This window comes from Vulpes lagopus, chromosome 20 (genome assembly GCF_018345385.1).
Source record: "Vulpes lagopus strain Blue_001 chromosome 20, ASM1834538v1, whole genome shotgun sequence".
Classification (NCBI taxonomy): domain Eukaryota; kingdom Metazoa; phylum Chordata; class Mammalia; order Carnivora; family Canidae; genus Vulpes; species Vulpes lagopus.
In genome coordinates this window covers 5,580,561-5,602,384 of record NC_054843.1, presented here as the reverse complement: position 1 = coordinate 5,602,384, position 21,824 = coordinate 5,580,561, and the positions used below count along the sequence as shown (strand labels likewise).

Genomic DNA, 21,824 nt, shown 5'->3' with positions numbered 1-21,824 from the left:
GGGAGGTTGCAAAGGGTGTCTGTCTCTTCATGGAGAAGCCGTAGTAGTGGTTTTGGCCTTGTGGCGAGGACTAGAAGGATATCTCTTTAGGTCATTTCTAAGTAGAGAGAGATGCTGTAAGATTTTATAATGAGTCTTTCTCATAATATCTGTGTCAGTCATGTGCATGCATGTGCACGCATGTGTGTGTGTCATGCAGGCTAAATGTGTGCAGTAAATATTGCATCTGACTTTTTTTTTAATCCTATTGGTTTTACTTTTTTTTTTTTTTTCTATTTAGGTGTCTGACTTGGGGATTAATACAGCCTCCAATAGAAACCCCTTTCCAAGTCTGCAGTAATCGGATGTCGTGAAGTTATTTTTCACCCTTCCTCTATGTTAGCATGACAAACTTACAAAAGTCCCTGTTATGTATTTGCCTGTTGTAAATATTAACGTCACTGCAACCACATCTCCCTCATTTGCTGTTTCTGCCCTTATTTCATGAGGTGCAGGAGGTGAATTAATGAAGACAGGCATCTGGGGAGGTGTCATATTCCTGTGAGTGCTGGGGGTGGGGATGGCTGTAGACTATTTTATAGGTGGAAATTCCTAGAGTCACATTTGTGGGTAAATGTGTACTGATTCTGCTCATCTTTGCATGTAATAAAATATTTTAGTGAAGTTATGTAGTCTTGTATGTCCACATCTTTTATGATGTTTCTTCTTAAACAGGTGCATGTAATATGCAAATTATTTCAGAGAAAGTATTTAATATCTTCCTCTTAGTGGAATGAATCAGAAAGAGAAAGACAAGTGCTCTCACTTATATGTGGAATCTAAAAAAAAAACACCCCTAAACTGAACTCATAGAGGGAAGAGAATGTTCTGGTGGTTGCCAGAGGCAGGGTGAGAGCAGGTGGGGAAAATGGGTACAGGGCATCAAAAGGTACAAACTTCTGGTTATGAGATAAATAAGTCCTGCAGGTGTAATGTGCAGTAGGTAAAAAAAAAAAAAAAAGTATCTATCTCTTCTTTTAAGGAATGGCTGCATATGTTTTAAGACCTGTTTTCTGTCTTGCATTTTTCCCTTTTCTTTCTTTTTAAAATGGTTTTATTTATTTATTCATGAATGACAGAGAGAGACAGAGACAGAGACACAGGCAGAGGGCGAAGCAGACTCCTTGTGGGGAGCCTTATGTGGGACTTGATCCCAGGACCCCGGGATCACGACCTGAGCCAAAGGCAGATGCTCAACCACTGAGCCACCCAGGCGCCCCTTATTTTTCCCCTTTTCAACTCAACTCATCTTTTATAGTTCCTTTGTTAGGTTAATTAAGAAAGCAAACTTTTGTGGTCTACTGACATTAAGCTCCTGCAGATGCAACTCAGATCATAACGGTATTTCACTAAGTTGTCCTCTCAAAACATTGACAAGGACAGTGTTGTCTTCACAAAGTTCCTTCCAGAACATGGGAACCATTTCTTTTGTATTATTTCCAAGTAGGTACTTTGAAGAAACAAGGACTACTGTTGATATCTGATTTTATGAGTCTCCACACCTGACCAAGCTTCCTCGAGCAGATGATAATCTTCATCCTTTCATCAGGGGACATCAGTGGGCAGCTCTCCTTCCTTGGGCTTGCCAGACTGGCACTAGCAGCTGTAGATTGGGTCAGACCAATCCTGGAAGGGTTTCAGGGGCTCCATCGCTGCCTTCCTGAGCTCGGAGTTGGCCTTGGGGCTCTGGGGCCTCAGGGGAACCTTTTGCATCTCCAGGATGCCTCTCCATTTAACAGGGCTTTGGATCAAGTTCCTACTTGGTTTTCTACCGGGATTAGATCCTGATCCTGAATCCTGGTTCCAGTGGCTGTGAAACCCTGCTTGGTCCTTGTCAGCCTCTCTCTGCAGATGACCAGGATGCTGATGGGGATGTGAACCCAACACACCTTGAACTACCACATCCCTGTCCACAGGGATAACTGTCCACAGTCAGGAGCTTCCAGGAGCCTTGTTTCTGCTTCTCTCTCTTACTGATGCCCTTGAGGGACCCCAGGCTTGTGACCTCCTGTAATATTCTCCCCACCTTACCTTCTCCCCCCACCCCCGCTCCCGATGGCATGCTTCTGCTTCCCCTCTTTCTGTCCCTAGGAAAGCCCCTCAAAAGGGTGAGGGCTCTTCCCAGCACCCTTAATTACAGGCTCTTCTCCTTTGCTGCTGGCCTGAGGACAGGGTTCCTTCAAGCTCTGTGACTGGTCTCCAGTGGTCCTCTTCTGATGACTTTTCTCGGCCTGAAGGCAGCGAGAGGTGTCTGAGTCTGTGTCTGAAGAGGCCAGGGGAAAGGATGGCCAAGATGGCTTATGGAGATCTTGGCAACCCACATGGCCTTCAGTGGAAATCCAGGATCAGGAGATTTGGGTGTCAGGTAATGAGACTCATTTTGAAAAGAAATCGACTGGAATTTTCACCAGAAGTTATTTGGGACCGAGTTGAGAAAATAAAGTAGCTGATCATCCATTTACTCATTCAGTAAATACTCATGTAGAGATGAAGAGCTTGGGCTCCGAAGCCTGATGCCCAGGTTCACAGTCCCAGCTCTGCCAACCACTTGTTGTGTGACCCTGGGCATGTTCCTTAATTTCTCTGTGCCTCAGTTTCCTCCATTGAAATCCGAGCTAATAGTGTTTATTTCATAGTTGGGAGAGGTAGGAGGATTAAATGGCTCATATGGATAAAGCTTTAGAGCAGTGTCAGGATGTAATTAAGAGCTACACAAATAGCCATTATATTTTACTGTTATTGTTATTTGCTCATTTTGTGCTGAGCACTTTACCATGCTGAATAAGATTGTTTTGGGTCAAGAATGAGGCATGAAGATAAAGCAACAAAATTAGTTTTCTTTTATTGAATTAAAAAAAAATAAACCTTGGTTTTAAAGAGAATTGCCAAAAAAATGTGCCCGAGCAGCTTTGTGAAACAGCAAATTCCATTGCTGGAATACAATGACCAATGACAGGGGCACAGTATTTAATTTGTTGTCTAAATTTTGGTCCCTGACCCTTTTATTGAACTTCTGACTCTCTGAAGTTATCTGAAACCATTCCTGGGCATTCCTATTGAAGTTGACAGCTGTCTGCCCTGTTTCTTACTATTTGTCCCTTATTTGTTTGTTTTGTTGTGGAGCTTTGGCTCTCCATATGGTTCCTGAGCTCTGCAGGTTCCTTTTTTACTCTTTTTTCCCATTGTCGTCTCATGCTTTTGTTCTTGTTTTGCTGATTTTATGTTCTTAATGTCTTATAGCCACAGATCATTTATTGTAAAATTGTAAAAAGCTTTTTTTTTTTTTCCTTTTTGGTAGCTTAGACTGTGGTCAACGTTTTTAAAGCTTAAAGTGCATGGTATTATGCTGACAGGTTTTTAAAAAAAGATTTTTATTTTTTTTTAATTTTTAAAATATTTTATTTATTTATTCATGAGAGAGAGAGAGAGGCAGAGACACAGGCAGAGGGAGAAGCAGGTTCCATGCAGGGAGCCCGACACAGGACTCCATCCTGGGTCTCCAGGATCACGACCTGGGCTGAAGGCAGCACTAAACCTCTGAGCCACCTGGGCTGTCCAAGATTTTTAAATTAATTTGGGACAGAGGGAGAGAGAAAGAACACAAGTAAGCTGTGGGGAGAGGCATTGGGATGGGGAGAAGCAGACTCCCCACTGATCAGGGAGTCTGATGTGGGACTTGATCCCAGGACCCTGTGATCATGACCTGAGCCGAAGGCAGATGCCCAACCAACTGAGCCACCCAGGCAGCCCATGTGCTGACAGCTTTTAAAATCATTGTTGATAGTACTAATCATTCCAGTTTCTAGTAAAATATTCCAAATCAACCTCAAGGCCAAACATGTTCCATCTGGAGATGGAGCCAGGGATGGAGACATATCAACCCATCCAGGGATATTTCCCCGGTGTTCACTGAGTATCACTGGGACCCATGTGAGAACTTGTAACTCACTGCTGGGAATATATTTTTCTCTAGACTGGCTTCTTTATTTGTCTTTCCCACATTTCCTTCCCTTTGCTGTCCTTTCTTTTCTGTGGTGTTATGCCTGTTTGCTGTTTCTCTGCATCAATTATATTTAAGAAGGGCAGGTTCTGCTCTACCTTCAGATATAATGTGAATGAATTATCCTTGGTTGCTTTTCTCCTTATGTGAGAATTATTTGTTTTCTGCTTGGAGCTTTAATTTGTGTTCTGGATATCATGTTTTATCTGCTTTGCTGTTGCCTGAGGATACAAAGGAGGCGGAGCTGGAATCGTGGCTAATTGTGATTGCTGGGTTTAGATTCTCTTTGTGCATCCTGTAATTGTATGAAGAGTTGCTTTCAGGGTACACTTGGGTTTTAGATTGCCTCCAAATTCAGAATGTAGCTTGAAAGCATTAAATTTTTTTTCAAATTATGAAGTATTTCAAACATACAACTGAGTTAGGATTTAAAATATATTAGGTGTGTAATTCAAGAAGTTAGACAAAAGACAAAGTTAACCTTTAAAAGGCTAGAAAAGGAAAAATGAGGATACGAGTAGCAATGAATGAAATAGAGAATAAAGCAGACAGCAGTGTTTGCAGACTCAAAAACTATTTGTTAGAAAAACCAGGGACATAAAGCCCAGCAAGATTTAACGAAAAAGAGAAAAGAGCATAAATAAATTGTATTAAAAATAAATAAGGTGCACAACCATGGAGAGACAACACTTTTATTTTTAATTTTTTTTTTTTTGAGAGAGAGAGAGAGCAAGCATGAGCAAAGGAAGAAGGGGCAAAGGGAGAGGGAGAGAGGATCTCAGACAGACCCCCCGCTGAGCATGAAGCCTGACATGACCCTGAGATCATGACCTGAGTCGAAATCAAGAGTCGATGGTCAAATGACTGAGCCAGCGAGGTGCCCCGAGAAATGACAATTTTAAATCGTAATAGAATATTAAAAAGAACTTCATGCTGTTACCTTTCAAAACATAGATCATTTTGTAAAAATAGCAAATAACAAAGTTCACTGAAGAAGAGCTAGATCCTGAATAAAAAATAATGAAACACACGGAATTTATTTATTTATTTATTATTTTAAAAATTTTATTTTTTTATTCATGAGAGACAGAGAGAGAGAGAGAGAGAGAGAGAGAGGCAGAGACACAGGCAGTGGGAGAAGCAGGCTCCATGCAGGGAGCCGGACGTGGGACTCCATCCCGAGACTCCAGGGCCACTCCCTGGGCCAAAGGCAGGCACCAAACTGCTGAGCCGCCCAGGCGTCCGAAACACACTGAATATATAATCAGAATTATACCTGATCCCATCCTAAAAGACAATAACCCTAGAAAGATTTAGAGATGAAATTCACTAAATTTTCAGGGAACAACAAAAAGCAACCCTTTCATTGTGCAAGCTATTATAGGAAACAAAAAAATTCTCAACTTAAGAGGGCCACACTAAAAGAAAATATTTTTATCCGTTTGGTTTCTTCATTAGTCTGTGGGATGTGTTCCTCACAAACTGTTCTGAGATCAAAGAAATTTGGGCTACCTGCCTATGAAACCTCTTTTTGAAATTTACTCTGAACGTTAACTTCATAAGGTTTCCAAAAAGTCTTGCAGTGAAGAAGCCTAATTTTGTTTAATCCAGTGGTCCCCCAACTTGCAATCAACTTCTCTCCCACCCCTAAGCATTGTCCCCAAACACACACAGGTCCTCTTGGTGTCTGGTGGACACGGTTTGGGAAAACTTGCCCTACAGTGATAGAAAGGCCTCCATATCCCCTCTAGCTCTGATCTTGGTTTCCCTTCAACCTTAATTCTTTTTTTCCTTTTTTGAGATTTTATGAACAGTTTTTACCAGAGTTCAATACCAATATAAATTTTACTCACAAAACTTGCAATTCAATGAACCCCTTGTTTTCTTTTTACTATGGTGGTAAAATATACATAAATTATGTTGGCCACATTTTGCATTCTGAAAGATTCTCAGCTGATATTTCTTCTCATTTTTCTTCTCAGCTATTCCCATTATTCTTTTCTTCAGGAGCTCTTACAGTATTAAGTTGATCCTCTTAACCTGTCCGCTACATCTCCTTTGACTTTTGATAAGTCCTGGCTCTATTGGAGGCAATTATCTTTGGGGGTGGTAATAATTCTTCTTTCTGTTGGGCCTTTCTTCACCCTTTGGAAGTTGGAAAGGCAGCTGTAGAGATTTGACCTTATTTTACTCTAGAGGGCCATTTCCCTCATTTCCTTGAGGTTTCCTATTTATACCTCTGTTCACTTTTCTCTGGCTTGGGAAGGGAGCTGAATAAAAATAAGATGTTTATGAATTTCAGTTCCTTACCTTTCCACTAATTTTACCACCCAGTTAAATGTACATGCAAATTCTGTTTTTTTTTTTTTTTTTTTTTTTTTTTTTTACAGAATTAGTGTTTTTCCCCCCGGCTACCACTTTCAAGGAATATGCCAAGAGTTGTGCTTTTCATTTGAATGTTGCTTGTCTATTTGTGGCCAGTTTGAACTTACTGTTTTATGTTAGTGTGGACAAAATAGAGAAACAAATGTCTTGATAGCCTATTACACATTTAAGCAATATTAGTTGATAACATTATTCAACCAATGAGCAGGTCAGAGTGGGCATTCAGTATCCTAGTTCTTATTCTTTTCAAAGATTTTATTTATTTGAGAGAGAGAGAGAGAGAGCGAGCAAGAGAGTACAGGCAGGGGGGCTTGCATATGGTGAGACAGAAGCAGGCTCCCTACTGAACAGGGAGCCAGATAAGGGGCTTAGTTCCAGGACTCTGGGATCATGACCTGAGCTGAAGGCAGATGCTTAACTGACTGAGCCACCCAGTGCCCCAGTTTTGTATGAAGCCTGGCATAGTGCCCAGGTGTTTGATAGCTTTGGAGAGAAACACGTGCCTATTATAGTTAGACATGGATTAAGGAACTGAGAAATTTGAAAGAAGCAAATAAGTGGAAGGATGGTGGTCAACATGCCATAGGTACAGCCTGTCACCAGTGCTCCTTAGTGCACTCTCAGAGTTTCCTGGAGAACCCATAAATAACTGAAATTGAAATTTTTTGATACTTATTTGGCTTTCTCAAGGACACAATGCTGAATTTCCCTCTTTGCTAGTTATTAACTAATCAGGTGACCCGCCAAAATGAGCAAGTAAGATTTATCATCTAGGACTGTAGTTTTTTCTTTCCATACTGACTCTCTTGTGAATCATGGTTTTGTTTCTAAGAGTCACTTTGCCAGCTGACTCTCCCAAGGGAGAAAATAATTTATATGAAAAATAACTAAACTATATGCAAAGTGAGTAATCGTCTCCATTATTCTTTGACAGACTTATGCTTCCTGTAGCATAAGCTACATTGTAGCACTTATGTCTACAATGTCCATTGACTGATGGGCACTCTTTCCTGACTTCTAACACATGCTATTAACACTTGTCTCATTGAATCTCTTTTTTGGGTCATCTGCAGCACAGTGTGGCATGCCAAAGCAAGGTGGTTTGCGCACGTGATTCCATCAGGTAAGATGTGGAGGAGCTTTTTCAGGCTAATGAAGACTGATAATGCCAAGCATAATAGGGGAGGTTTAAATGGTTAGAGAAGCTGAATTATGAGGTTGGAATGGCATTTTTTAAAAAATATTTTATTTATTTATTCATGAGAGACACCGAGAGAGAGAAAGAGAGAGAGAGAGAGAGGCAGAGACACAGGCAGAGGGAGAAGCAAGCTCCTCACAGGGAGCCTGATGTGGGACTCGATCCCGGATCCCAGGACCACGACCTGAGCCGAAGGCAGGCACCCAACCCCTAAGCCACCAGGCATCCCGGAAAGGGATTTTTCATGTGGCTGCTTCCTACTTACTCAGATTCATAGAGTCTGTGGCTCTCACCTGCTGACCCACCTCTCCTGCTGTTGACCCAGCTATAACCCCACTTGGTCAATCTTTTTATCCGTTTGGTTTCTTCATTAGTCTGTGGGATGTGTTCCTCACAAACTGTTCTGAGATCAAAGAAATTTGGGCTACCTGCCTATGAAACCTCTTTTTGAAATTTACTCTGAACGTTAACTTCATAAGGTTTCCAAAAAGTCTTGCAGTGAAGAAGCCTAATTTTGTTTAATCCAGTGGTCCCCCAACTTGCAATCAACTTCTCTCCCACCCCTAAGCATTGTCCCCAAACACACACAGGTCCTCTTGGTGTCTGGTGGACACGGTTTGGGAAAACTTGCCCTACAGTGATAGAAAGGCCTCCATATCCCCTCTAGCTCTGATCTTGGTTTCCCTTCAACCTTAATTCTTTTTTTTTCCTTTTTTGAGATTTTATGAACAGTTTTTACCAGAGTTCAATACCAATATAAATTTTACTCACAAAACTTGCAATTCAACGAACCCCTTGTTTTCTTTTTACTATGGTGGTAAAATATACATAAATTATGTTGGCCACATTAGTTACAATTCCATGACATTTAGTACATTTGCAATATTTTCCTACCATCCCTAATGTCTAGTTGCAGAACACCTTTATCATGCCAAAAGGAAACCCACAGTCCCCCTGGCCCTGGCGACCACCATTCTACTTTCTGATTCTATACATCTGACTATGCTAGGGACCTCTTATAAATGGAATCGTACAGTGTCTGTCCTTTTATGATGGGCTTATTTCATTTAGCGATGTGTCCTCAAGGTTCATTCATGTTTGTAACAAGTATCAGAAAGCACTTCCTTTTAAGGCTGAGAACTATTCCACTGTCTGGATAGACCACATTTTCTTTATCCATTCATCTCTTAATGGACTTTTGGGTTGTTTTCACCTTCAGACTGTTGTGAATGCTGCTGTTCATGAACATGGGTGTACAAATAACTTTTTTAAGTCCCTGCTTTCTTTTTTCTTTTTTTTTTTAATTTTTTTCCCCTGCTTTCTTTTTTATTTTTATTTTTATTTTTTTTTAAATTTTTATTTATTTATGATAGTCACACACAGAGAGAGAGAGAGGCAGAGACACAGGCAGAGGGAGAAGCAGGCTCCATGCGCTGGGAGCCCGATGTGGGATTCGATCCCGGGTCTCCAGGATCGCGCCCTGGGCCAAACCACTGCGCCACCCAGGGATCCCCTGCTTTCTTTTTTAGATGGTACCCAGAAGTGGGGTTACTGTACCTTATAGTAATTCCATGTTTCATTCTTTGAGGAATTGCCATACTGTTTCCCAGAGTCCTGCATCATTTTTACATTCCCACCAGCATTGCACAAAAGTGGGCTCCAGTTTCTCCACAAGCTTGCCAAACTTGTTAATTCTTTAAAATTTATTTTTGTGATAGCCATCCTAGCAGGTATGAAGTGGTATCTCATTGTGGTTTTGATTTGCATTTCCCTGATAATGAGTGATGTCTGAGCATCTTTTCATGCATCTGTTGTCCATCTGAGTATCTTTTGTGGGCGACTGCCTATTCAAGTCCATTGCCTGATTTTTGATCAGTTTTTGTTGTTGCTGATGCTAAGTTTTGATAAGTTTTGTAGTTTTGATGATGTTAACAGATAAGACTCTCTTACTGTCCTAAACCTTACTTCTGGGAAAGATGTTGGCAGCATTAATTTCTTTTCTGCTGTGCTTTCGTTGTGTTTCTCCATCAACCATCATTTATCACCATCTTGCTTGTCCTGTTTTCTGGTTGGACCAACTGGTTCCATTCCTTCCCATCCATGTTTTGGACCCTCATCTCTTTAGCTGTTGGCTTCTGGTATGGGTAGTTTTGTTTAAGCTCCCTTCCCCCATTGCCTTCCTTTTCTTCCTGAAGGATTGGCATTTGCTGCCTGATTTTAGCCACAGTTACTCCACCAAAGCTGCATTGTGGAAGTTTGGAAGCTTCTGACCCCACAGTCTTCTATAGGATTGACACTGATGATGGTCCTTCCTTCTTTAGATATCTTTGGTCCCTGGGGCACTCTCTGTGGCTCTGAGAAGGGGAGTGAGAAGCGGATGTAGGACTGAGGACTGTGGGCCCTGGGGCACCTTAGCTTGGCTGTAGATGCTGACTTTGACCATTAACTCACTCCACAACCCAGGCTGGTGACTTCTACGGGTTTCCTCTCAAAAAGAACATTGGAGCCCATCTTGTAAATGTATGGGGACAACTTGTGAGTAATCATATGAAAAGCACTCAGAACAGTTGCTGGCATGCAGGAGTTGTTCTTGTTAGCCAGTGTTGGGACATTAATGTGGTTTTTCTCCTATGTATCCAGTTGAACCCTTCCTACCTCCATTTCCCCCCTCCTGACCCATGTTTTCTAAATTCTCTTCTTCGCTCTTCATTATTCTGTTCCCAGACATTGTCTCACTCTTGCCATTTTAATCTTTGCTTTATGCAGTCAGATCTAAACAGGTCAGTTCTCTACATTTTAGTAGGAGGCTTCTTGCAGCACACAACTGTGCTGTAGGGACATATGTTTTGGAGGACATTTGACTCTTGTCAGGTCATTGCACATCAGCTGCCCCCTCACCAGCTCATTAACAACCATGTGGATTCTACTTCAAATGGAAGAATTTGTACTTTTACCAATTTCTATGAATTGCATTATTTTGAAGATGGAATTGCAAATGTCATCATGTACAGTGGACTACATCAAATGATTATATTCTGGGAAAAGTTAAGATGAGATTGTAGGGATTTATGAATCAAACAAACTAGCATCATATAAGCCTTAGGAATGATCTAGAGTGTTGCCTGAGTGCTTACCAGTTCTTGGGAACTGTGAAGTATTTACTCGCTTTTCACAAAAACTTTAGGAAGTAGTTAGCACTACTTTCTAATTTTACAAGTTTTGCATTTCTCATATATAGAGAAAATGGAGCCTTAGTAAGGTAAATATCCTCAGAGTCTCATAACTAGCAAGTGGTTGACTTAAGATTTGACGTTCCCTGGGTTCCAAACATAGGACTCTCAACATCTTGATTATTTTCTCATTTTTCATTGTATTTTTTTTCTGCCACCTTTCCCTTTATTGGATATACAAGGGCTTAGTCCATTTTAAAGAGAGGATATGTGCATATTTCTTAGTAATATTTTGTTTTAATATTTGAATTAATTCAATACTGCTTTTGGTTTTATCATCCCTGCTCTTTTCTGTAATTTTTGTTTTCTAAATTCTTTGAGAGCTTAGTTTTTTTTTTTTAAGATTTTATTTATTTATTCATGACAGAGAGAGAGAGAGAGAGAGAGAGAGAGAGAGAGGCAGAGACACAGGCAGAGGGAGAAGCAGGTTCCATGCAGGAAGCCTGACATGTGGGACTCGATCCTGGGTCTCCAGGATCACACCCTGGACTGAAGGCGGCGCTAAACCGCTGGGCCACTGGAGCTGCCCTAGAGCTTAGTTTTTAAAAATTTTCTTTTCTTTAATAATGAAAATGCTTAAGGCTATGCGTTTGCTTCTGAAAGCAACTTTGAACACATCCTAAGGAATGATGTGTGGTGGTCTCGTTTGTTTCATTTTATAGTAATTTGTTATTACACATTTAATTTCTCCTTTGACCTCTTAGTCAATTTTCTTTATTTCTAAGTATAATCTTGATTAAACTTAATGTTAATTCCTTTATTGCTTTATTGTTAGGATGATAACCTACTGTTTTCCTCTTAAGTCTGTATACAGTTGCATTGCTATTCAGAAGTACATGTAGTTGTAATAATGGAAATACTGGTTTAAAATGAAAATGAGTAGGATTTGAAAATCCTGTAATTCACTTATTTTATTCAAAATTTGAGTTCCTGTTTCTCTAACTGATGTGTTTTGTTTCTCTTTATTATTAAAATAGAATATATATTCTCAATAAAACTCTTGGGGGCAGTTTTGGTTTTTTTATAGAAAAGTAGTCCCTACTCGTTGTGTAACAACCAGCACCCAGAGCCAGATACCAGTGAAAAAATGAGGAGGTGTTGTTAAGTGGAACAGGACGACTCTCTAACAAACCCACCAATGTTTAACAATTTTAATGAACTTTAAAAAAGTGTCATATTTTCACTGTGAATCATTTCACATTAAAATCTGTGGTTTTCCTGCCAGAGTTATCTTTAGGGAAAGCTATGTACTTTCAGCCAGATTTGGAGCACAGGGAATGTGAGCGAACTGGAAGCAGATCCCACAAGAAACTCAGGTGTCACAGGGGGGATTTCCTGAGCATCTGGGTCCTGGTTCTGTTAATATTCCCTGTGACAATCTTAGCCACACTCCCCGACACACACACATGACAGTGACTCAGTCAGCATTTGAGCATGGGTGATTTAGGTCAGTGAAATTTCTCTTTCACACATTTCTGGCCTCTCCTATTGATCCATGGCATCCATGCTGGGTTTTCAAGGAGAAGAATCAAAAGACACGAGGGGGTGAGTGGCATTTGACTAGAGATGATGTTTGCATGTTAGCATTTTCTTTTTCTGTCTCTGGGAACATGTTTTTCATAGATGCACTGAAGAGCTGTGATTGCCTTGAGGGGGCCCGAGGAGGAAAGGGGGCGCCCAGGAGGCAGGATGAGGCACAAATACCAAAGGGCAGGACACAGCTGAATGGACGGAGACCCTCCACCGAGCTGTTCTTGAGTCTTTTTTATTTTTTTATTTTTATTTTTTTAAGTCTTTTTTAATGTTAACCATTTGTCTTTGATAACTATTCCTCCCTGTTGAGTTTTCTCCAAACAGAAACAACATCTAGTGGGGAAAAATTATGTGGAAAAAACCATTTTCCCTTTCAATGTCTTCACAGAGAGAGGAGGAACACGCTGACAGGACTCCTTGCTGGTGGGCGGAACTCTGTCTGACACTGCTATTGTGTTTGCTGCCTGGCAAAGCACGCTAAAAGCACACTGCAGATATTCAGGTAATAATGGCTTTGAGTCATTTTATCCATTTATTCCTTAGTAAATGTATAAGTGTCCTAGGGCGGCATTAACAAGGTACCACAGGTTACGGGGCTTAAACAAGAGAGGTTTATTGCCTCACACTCTGGAGACCAGAAGTCCGAGGTCAAGTTGTGGAGGGTGGGGTCTGAGGGCCAGAAGAGAGAATCTGCTCCAGGCCTTTCCACCACTTTCTGGTGGTTTGATGTCAGTCCTTGATGTTCCTTGGCTTGGGAAGCATCACCCTGATCTCTGCCTTCATCTTACATGGTGTTCTCTCTCTCTCTCTCTCTCTCTCTCTCTCTGTCTCTGTGTGTGTGTCCATATTTCTTTTCAGAGGGGCACCAGTCATACTAGATTAAGGGCCTATCCTACCCTGGCCTGACTGCATCTTATTACATTTGCAATGACCCTACTTCTAAACAAGGTCATATTCTGTGGTCCTGGGGGTTAGGACTTCAGCATATGAATTTGGCAGAGAGAAACACAGTCCAACTCATAAGAGTAAATATTTACATGTTCAGTGAATATTTACTGAGCATCTATTATGTCAAAGGTGTTATGAGATATTGAGATTTAAATAAATATGAAAAATTTTTTCTTGTCTCAAATCGCTTAAAGTTGGAGAGAGCTATTTAAAAAAATAGCTGTGGTTGGCAGAGTTATAGTAAAGGTAGGTACAAGGAACTGTGGTGCTGAGAAGGGAATTGGTCAAGCCTCTTCACTGGGAAGTGATCAAGCTTCCTTCTCTGTAGGGGAAAAGTTTGAGCTGGACGTGAAGGGATTCAAAGGACTTTATTAGATAGACTGAGACAAAATGGTACATTCACGGAACTTCAAGCCATTTTGTGGTAGAGGTGTAGGGTGCGCTGTGATGGATTGCCACTGAAAAGCAATGCTATTGGACTTTTGGTTTGGGGAATGTTCTTCTGATTGATAGCATGGAGGCTAGAGTGCAGGTGGTTAAGTCTAGAGTCCGTGAGATAAAACTGTGTAAATGGCCATGGGTCTGGTGCTGGTGTCACTGAGTGGATTCCAAGGCACTTCAGTTTCAGAAGAGTGGAACTTGAGATGTCTGTGAGACGCCCAGTTGTAGTTGGATTTGGAGTTAGACAAAAAGTGTGAAGGACAGTATGGCTTTGGGGATTATTTTATGTATAGCCATGGGAGTGGATAAGCGGGGTTGTGTCAAACAGAAGAGAGGGTCAGGGGCACACCTGAATTTTAGGGGCAGGATGAAGAAAAGGAGTCAACAAAGGAGAGCCACAGAGAAAAATCAGGGAGGTTGGAGTAGAGATGATGGTACCCCATAGAAGCCGAAGAGTATGGAAGTTACAAGAAGAAAAGCTTGGACAGAAGCACCTGACATCACAGGAGGTCATGGAAGATAAAGCCAAAAAAGCCGATGTGCCCTGTGGCTCAGTCTTGACATTATACTTTCAAAGTCTTTTCTGATATGTATGTATCACCAGTTTGATATCCAAAAGGCAATTTGAACCTTTACTGAGATCTTTGAAAGGACACACCAAAGATGATTGCATTCACAATGCCTGGCAAAATTTTCAATCCTTGTTACTCCCACTCTGTATCTGTCACTTTCTGAGTTCCCTTGTTCCCTTCCCCTAAATTTTTGAAATGTTTCTCTGATCTAGCCCCTGCCGCTCCTTCTTTTACACTAGAACTTCTTATCCTCCATGTTGATTCTTTTTTTTTTAATTTTTAATTTTTATTTTTTTCCATGTTGATTCTATTCTGTTCCTCTAGTCACTCTTTACCATTTCGAGCATTTCTCAGTTCTTCCCTCATCTTCTGCCCAAACTCTGTGTAAGGAACAGGCTGGTAAAGGCAATATTCTTGGTAGATCAGGGTAGAGAAATAGGTTATAAGTATCCCCAATCTAAGTCTTTCCTGACTCAAACCAGACTGTTGGTCATCTTTGCAGAGTGCATTCAGATAAGCAGTGGGAGTGGAAGCAGGTTGCAGTGGATTGAAGATTAATTAATTAATTGGTGGATGAAGCAGTACAAGGGGTGAGTATAAACTGTTTATTTCTGAAGCTTGATTTGGAAGGGAAAGAAAACAAGAGGCTGACAGAAGATGTCTGGTGATTGAAATAAGGTTCTTTAAACATTTTTTTGGAGTGAATTTTTGTCTTATAGTCGTACTTAGAGCAGAAGCCCACAGAGGCAGTGATTGTCATCTTAAGAGAAAAACCACCACCATTTGTATTGCTCATTATTATTTATTGTCATTAGAAGTGATGAGGACAAAATTCAAAGTTCCCCCAGACCTGAAGCCTGAATCCCAGAACACAGATGGGGATGGAGGTCTAAGTGTGGATACACCTGGAGAGATAGAAATGAGCTGAGCATTGGAGCTTAGTGAAAGAGGAGTCTTTTTGTTTTATGGTCATAGACTCTGCCCAGGTAGTCACTTCAGATCGTTTATTCACCAAATATTTGTATGCCTCCTACTATTTCTTAACCACTGCGTTAGGCCTTGAGGTACCTGGAGCTCTGGGGGGTGTAGCAGAGCAGCTCCATATTCCATCATTCCTGTTCCAAAGATTCTCAGTAGGATGTGACTATAGAAGCTGAGTGATTTAAGTCAGAGAGCAGGGCAGTGGTTGCCATGATTCGCCTTGAGCAGGAAGCAGATGTAGACAAATGGCTCTGTGCATCACATGAGGGGCATGAGACTTTGCCTTGACCAGCTGTCTTGCACCTTGGTCCCTTGGTAATAGGGAATCCTAAAAAGTAGGTGTGACTCAGCGTTACTTGTCACCACTGCAGTAAGGTTTTCTCAAGTTCACTATTTTGAGAAAAGGTCAGTTTTCAACTAGTGAAATAGTTATTTTGTATACTGACATTCACTTTCTCTGCTATGGAGATGTCTTGAATTGGTAAGAGTATTTGTAACCAGATGATATTTATATACAAATGGTAATTGTGAAATTTGTTTCTAGCATGTCAAGGAAAAACTTTGCTTTCTTAAGAAGACTACTAAGATATTTGCCCAATCTCCCTTCCATGTGCTAATTTCTCTCAAATAGCGACTGGTTTACCCTTCATGGCTCATATTTGTAAATGAAAGTCTGAGTTGAACAGTCCTGGAAGGTTGAGTGAAGTCTCTTGGCGACTGTGTAGGTGTCAGTGCTTGAATCAGGAAAAGGGGGACTTCATCTTCCTTCATCTATAGGATTCTTTTCCAAGTGCCATGGCCTCAAAATTTTGCCAGAGCCAGGGCAGAGGCATCTGCTTCAGGCCAGGCCAAGTAATTTTGAGCCCAGCAAGCAAAGTCAGGAAGTTTTTATCGTATTTCTATTAGAAAAACAAAGTTCATTTCCTCATTGTGGGTTATCAGTGGAATCCTTCCAGAAGATAATCAGCAAGTAAGATATGCTGGAGGAAGTTATCTGATCATTGTGTAGGAATAAAACGACAGGCCTAAGAACGTAGTTCATCACCTTGAGGTAGAAATTGCCCACCTGTTACAGAGCATCCACTGTAAAACCAGAATCTTCGGCTCCACCTCCTGCAGTGAAATCAAAGGACCATGGTCCAAAGGGCATCCTAGCAGAAGACAAATGGTCACAGTGGCATTACCAATAGTAGAAGCCTCAAGGGTGGGCCTGCCTGTCCTGACCCAACTGCTGATGCTTGGATTCAGCTTTTTGCTCGTTGATAGATTTTTGTCGTCTTCTTCTTCCCTGTTGTCTGTCAGGGTTGAGAGGTAGCCGTGAGTGACAAAATCCATGGAAAGAGAGTTTCCCCATAATCAGAGGAAGTAGCAGGTTGAGGGCGACCTTCGTGTGCCTTGGAGATTGAAGGTGTTTGGGTCAGGAGGGTGTTCGGTGGAGGGTCAGTTGCATTGGAGAGTCCTTACTGCCATGTTGGCAAGTTGTGTAATGCTCTTGACTTTTGCGTCTGGAGAGCCATGGTTTATTATTGTGTATATGCGCTGTTTTCTCAATGAAAATTATCTTGCATCCTCCTACGCATCTGACTACCTCCCAGGACCAGTAGGCAAATTAATGTGACAAATGTGCTATTAGTTCCCGTCTTTCTTCTCAGCACAGCTTTTGTTTCCTTCCATGAGAAAGCATGTGAAGTTATGTCTGAACCCCCTAATGACGCTCCACACACTGCTGCTGGTGACCCCCTCAGCCTCCTCAGTGTGAGCAGTAGGGGGTGAAAATCTCAGTATTTCTTCTTCTGTTGAAGGAAGCCAGGTTCTATTTCTTCTGGGAAATAATTGAAGTCTTACAAAATGTACATAAAACAAAAATACCTAAGGCACTGAAATATTTGGTGAAAAAAATTTCATCCCAAGGAGATGCCCTATAAAGTGAAGGTTTGTTTCCAGGTAAGAAAATGTCTCCATGTTGCAAAAAAGCATGATTTGGCTTTCGGAGACATGGGCATCTTCTCACTGATTCATTCAGAACTTTCCTTTGGGGTCGTATGTGGCAAATGTTGTGTGTTGGCAGGCGCTACAATGGTCAAAAACGTGGAAGATGGTTCTTACTCTGTGCTGGGGTTATCAAGCAGTGGGAATGCTAGCCAAAGTTTGCACAAAAAATAAAAAAAATGAAATAAATTTCATTAATGAAATTGCTTAAATACCATATGGGGGTGCCATGAGTAGTAAATGAAGGAATGGCTTTGCTGAGGAATTGGTCAGGGTCAGGGGTGAGCTAGAGTTAGCTGAGCAGAAATGGCATGGCAGGGGTGGAGGTCGGGGGTCACAGGTGGAGAAAGCCAGAAAGCACAGCGGGAGAGCCATTTGCACAGAAGGGAAGAAACAGGTCTGTTCATGGGGCTGAAGGGAACAGGTGTGGCCTGAGGGTAGAGGCATGGAGGTCGATGGGAACAGACTGTGCAGGGCATGGGCTGATTGATAAGTAGCTCTTTGAGTCCTCATCTGAAAGATCAGCTAAACATGTTGGTGGAGAAATGAAATTTTAAGCCATAAAGACACATTGCGTGCAGCTCAAGTCCAGCCCGAACGCTGCCTGTTGCTTCCACTGCTTCTTGTTTGGGGCACTTCGTGTAAACTGGAATCCGGGCAGGCCATATTTCCAGAATGGTCACACTCACTGGTTTGCATTATTTTTCTTCCTTTTCCTGTTCTATGGTTTGCGTGCCGAATTCCTGTCCCTCTAGAATTCTGGAGGAAGGGTCCTCAAGCAGCCTAGAGTCTATGGCTCTACCATTTGGGCCACACGCATGAGGAATAATTGTGGAGAAGCTGCTCCTTGAGAGAAATCTCTTGTATTTGTTTTCAGAGTGTTTTATATGCTGTTAAAAAATGCTATCCTTCCTATATTTCATCAGACCCAGGCAATCAAAGAGCTTTTCCAAATTTTCTGGATTTTTTTGACGTAGTTGATTGCACAGAATAATCAGCAACCCCATTAATAACATTCTGCTGTATCCTTTCTGCTATGTTATTAATTTGTTTTGTTTAATTTTTGTTTAGAAGAAAAGTCCCAGGTCTTAGCTTACTGAAATGATCCAAAGCTTGCTTATTTATTTATTTATTTAAAAAGCCCACTGTAGATTGGCCTTCCTAAATCTACGGTCACCATTTTGTTGTTGTTGTTCCTTCTGACACTGCAGATAAAACTGTCCTGTATGATTGTTGAGTGTTATTTGGGCCATTGAGAAAAGAATGCTGTGGAGGTTTAAAGAAATCTGGATTTTAAAAACCTTGAGTTGTGCTTTCAGGTTTTGAAGGTTTGAGAGCTGCAAGTTAAGCATTTTTTTTCTTAATAGAGAAAGCTTCAGCAGGGGGTAGATTGCAGAGCAAGGGGATTGCAGGAGTGCCTCTGAACGGCCCCCCTTCCCCCAAAGCACATTTATGTCTCCACCTCTCTGTTTCAGAGCCCAAGTCACCAGGCCAGGTGCGGTTATCATGTCTGTGTTAGAAGAGAATGAGTCTAGAGGGTCTAGAAATGGTGCTTCCCACTGGGAAGCACAGCAGAAAGCCTGGGAGGCTAACCCTTGCCTCTGGGTAGTAAGTTCATGTAACTGAAGATGACCCAGGGAGTCGGAGGAGACCCCAGGACTACTCACAGTGACCAGCACCCTGCCTTTCACATAGTGTAGGTGCTCAGTAAATGTTTGGAGATTTTCCCTGCTATGGACTGAACCATACCTCCCTCCAGATTCAGATGTATGTGGTGGCATTTGGAGGTGAGGCTTTGGGGAGATAATTAAATTTAGATGAGGTCATGAGTGTGGGGCCTGTGTGGTGGGATTAGCGTGTTTGTAAAGAGGAGACCCAAAACACAAGAGAGCCCTTGTGCACATTCCCTCTCTCCTTCCCTCCCTCTTTTCATCCTCTTTCCTCCTCCCTCTGCCATGTGGGGACACAGTGAGAAATTGGCTTTTGTGAGCCAAGAGGGTGGCTCTCACCAGAACCCAACCATGCTGGCAGCCTGATCTCCGACTTCCGCCTCCAGAGCTCTGAGTGAGAAATATCTGTTGTTCAAGCCACCCGATCTGTGGTATTTGGTTGCCTAAAATGTCAATCCTGAAAATGCCTCCCTAAGACTCTAAATTCATCAACTCTGGGACCAGTGATCATTGGTATGAACCGTGTGTTCTAGCTCCTCAGATTGGAGCAGCTATAATCGAAGTTAGTGGGAGGCCTCTCTGTCCTACTATGAGTAGGAGAGGGAGGCCCCATCGGACCCCAGACTCCTCAGTGAATAAGCCTAGTGAAGGACTATGGGCTCCGTGGCGTCCTCAGAAAAGGCCAGACCTGGAGCCCGCCCTACCTGGTCTCCAGCTGCCCTCCCAGTGTGCATCATCCTGTTTCTGGAACCCACTAGGCCTTTCCAGATTCCCTGCCTCTGTCCAGCATCCCAACTCCTGCATACCTCTGTTCTCTCCTCTGCCCTGTCAAAGAAAAACCAGAGCTGTACAACAGATAAAGCAGCAAACCAGATTTTAGTCTGGAACTATTACAGTGGAGGAGAGACCCTGGGATAGAGCTGGCTTCAACTCCCAACAGAGCACAGACAAGTAGGAAGCACAGCTGAGGAGCAGAGCGATGGGGGTGGTGGTGCTGGGGTGGGGGAAGCCCTTGAGAGATTCCTGGGAGGAAACATCAGGGGTCAGGTTCTGGCCAAACCAACCTAGCAGGGTCCTAGCTAAAATTGGGCGGATGTCTGAAGGTTGAGATCTCACTGGGAAAGGAATAGGAGGACCCTGACGGGAGCCTGGTCAGGAGAGGGTTCCTCTCACACTCTGCGAGCTGTTGTTCTGCTCGTGCTGTGGGCCCTAAGGCCTTCCAGGTCTGTCTTCTTCATGGAGCCTGGACCCCTACCTGCCATAGGGGAGCCTCTCGGGAGGCTGAGGCAGCAAAAGGGCCTGGGGTGAGGACACAGTGCTCACTCCCTTGTGACAGCCATGGGCTATGCCGAGAGTGCTTCCAACAGGATAGGGTCCTGTCTTCATTGATCAGCCTGGAAAGACAGGCACAGGATGCCCCCCGAGGCCATGCTGGCCCGCAGCCACTGCCCAGTGAGAGGCGGATGATAAATGGGGTTTCTGTTCACAGCTTCTGGCTGGGCTCATGAGATGATGTGAAAAGGCAGAGAGATACCGTTCTGCACTGGGGTGGGACACTTGAGTGCCCTTCTCACCAGAGAGGAGCCCTCTCTGAACACCTGCGTGTGCAGGCCTGGGCCACTGGCTCGCAGATGCCCCACGGCGGGTGGGCGGCTGGTGGGAGAGTCCACGGCCACCGCCTCCTCCTGGTGGGCCTCTGCTGAGCCACTGCAGGAGCCAGGTAGGTGGTGAAACAGTTTGTAAATGGGAGCAGGGCTGAAATAGAGTTATGGTTCATTTTATTAAATAGGAAACAATTTTAACATTGTGAGCCACTATCACCATTTAGAAAATATAGTTGAAAAGTACACTTTATCCAAAAAAGTGGTGAAAGGGTGCAGCTTGCAGATGTTCCACACTGCTCGACCTCAGCCTGACCTCCTGGCCCTGGGACAGCTGTGGCCGTGCCAGATAGCAAGACCAGAGAGAAACAACCATGGGCATGAGAACCTTCTCAGAGTGACTGGTAATGTGGGGGCCGCCCATCTCCCCCGGTGCTTCCCACTTCCACTGTCCTGGCTTCCCTCCAGGTGCCACACTGCTGTAGTTCTGAGTGCGACCCTCGTCACTCGGGGGTGTGAGCCTGTCTGCCACGGGCTGCGTGGGACCCCGAGGACCAGAGGAGAACTAATTACCTGGGATCCAACATCTACGATGGGAAAAAACCCTACGTTCTTATTTTCACAAACCTCCAACTGAAATGTAGCACTTTCTTCCATCATGAATGTGGGCACCATATTGGTTTCCTGGGGCTGCCGTAACAGTGTACCCCAGGTGGGTGGCTTAAAACAATGGAAATGTATTGTCTCACAGCTCTGGAGGCTGGAAGTCTGAGATCAAGGTGTGGGCAGGGTTGGTTGCTTCTGAGGCTGTGAGGGAGAACCTGCTCCAGGCCCCTCTCCTGGCTTCTGGTGTGTGCCTGCCGTCTTGACTTTCCTAGGCTTGTAGAAGCATCACCCAATCTCTGCCTACATCTTCCCATGACATTCTCCCTGTGTGTCTGTGTCTAAATACCCCCTTTTTTTGAAGAATTTTTTAAAAAATTATTTATTAATGAGAGATCCAGAGAGAGAGAGAGAGAGAGAGAGAGAGGCAGAGACACAGGCAGAGGGAGAAGCAGGCTCCATGCAGGGAGCCTGACGTGGGACTCGATCCCGGGTCTCCAGGATCAGGCCCTGGGCTGAAGGCAGGCACTAAACTGCTGAGCCACCGTGGCTGCCCAATACCCCTTTTTTATAAGGACACCAGTCATAACTGGATTATGGCCCACCATAATGACCTTATTGTAACTTGGTAAAG

The 21,824-nt window shown here is 43.0% G+C and overlaps 1 protein-coding gene across 2 annotated transcripts in view; it reads left to right on the top strand.

Annotated features, from left to right (window-relative positions):
- The window catches only part of B3GALT5 (beta-1,3-galactosyltransferase 5), a 52,008-nt gene that overhangs the window by 16,111 nt on the left and 14,073 nt on the right, over positions 1-21,824 (top strand). For both annotated transcript variants that reach the window (XM_041734947.1, XM_041734946.1), the window contains exons 2-3: positions 12,774-12,887; positions 14,849-14,936. The gene's annotated coding sequence lies outside the window, so the exon portion shown is untranslated. The remainder of the gene's footprint in view (positions 1-12,773; positions 12,888-14,848; positions 14,937-21,824) is intronic.